An 808-nucleotide genomic window follows, 5' to 3' on the forward strand; every position below is an offset into this window, starting at 1 on the left:
AATGTATAGTTATAAAAAGAATTATGTTGATTAAACTATTATATAATTATATATAGTTTAATCAATATATGTTTTTTTTAATAATAATAATTTTAATATTAATAATTTTTTGTTTTGTAAAGACTGCTAATTTAAAAAGAAGATATTTTAGATACTAATAGCTTTTCTCTCCTAGCTATTATTGGTTTATTACAAGATACATTAACGTATACATAAAATAAATTTTTTATACACATGTGCAATATGTAATGTATAGTTATACAAAATGGCCAACATATTTTCAAAATTTTAACAATTGTTCTAAATATAATATCCTCACACAAAATGTAATAACGTTTATATAACGAAACAAATAAAAAAAATTTGTTAAGATGTCTGTGGAATTGAATTTGAATCTACTGCGTGATAGACTAAACTTCCACTGACAATGAACCATTACATATTTCTCATAAACGCTTTCATGTTATCAGTATTTATAAAGCAGATGTTCTTATATGATACATCGATATAATCGAAAAGAAATCAAGATAGCATACTTGTCGGTGTATAAATCTGCATTTTGCTGAAAGATAATGTCAGCCAAGAATTAACCCAGTAAGCAATTTGATAACAAATTGTTGCCAAATTGGCATCAAATTCGCTCAATACTTGGTAACAAATCCAGTGCCATATGTGTCTGCATTAAGCCCGAATCACACTAGCGGCTCGCGGCTGCGATTGCGATTGCCTCAGCCAATCAGAAAGCACCAATTGCAAGTATGATTGGAGCGTAGCAAATCACAATCACAAACGCAATCGCAATCGCAGC

This window comes from Formica exsecta, unplaced genomic scaffold, assembly GCF_003651465.1.
Source record: "Formica exsecta isolate Colony F162 unplaced genomic scaffold, ASM365146v1 scaffold156, whole genome shotgun sequence".
NCBI lineage: Eukaryota > Metazoa > Arthropoda > Insecta > Hymenoptera > Formicidae > Formica > Formica exsecta.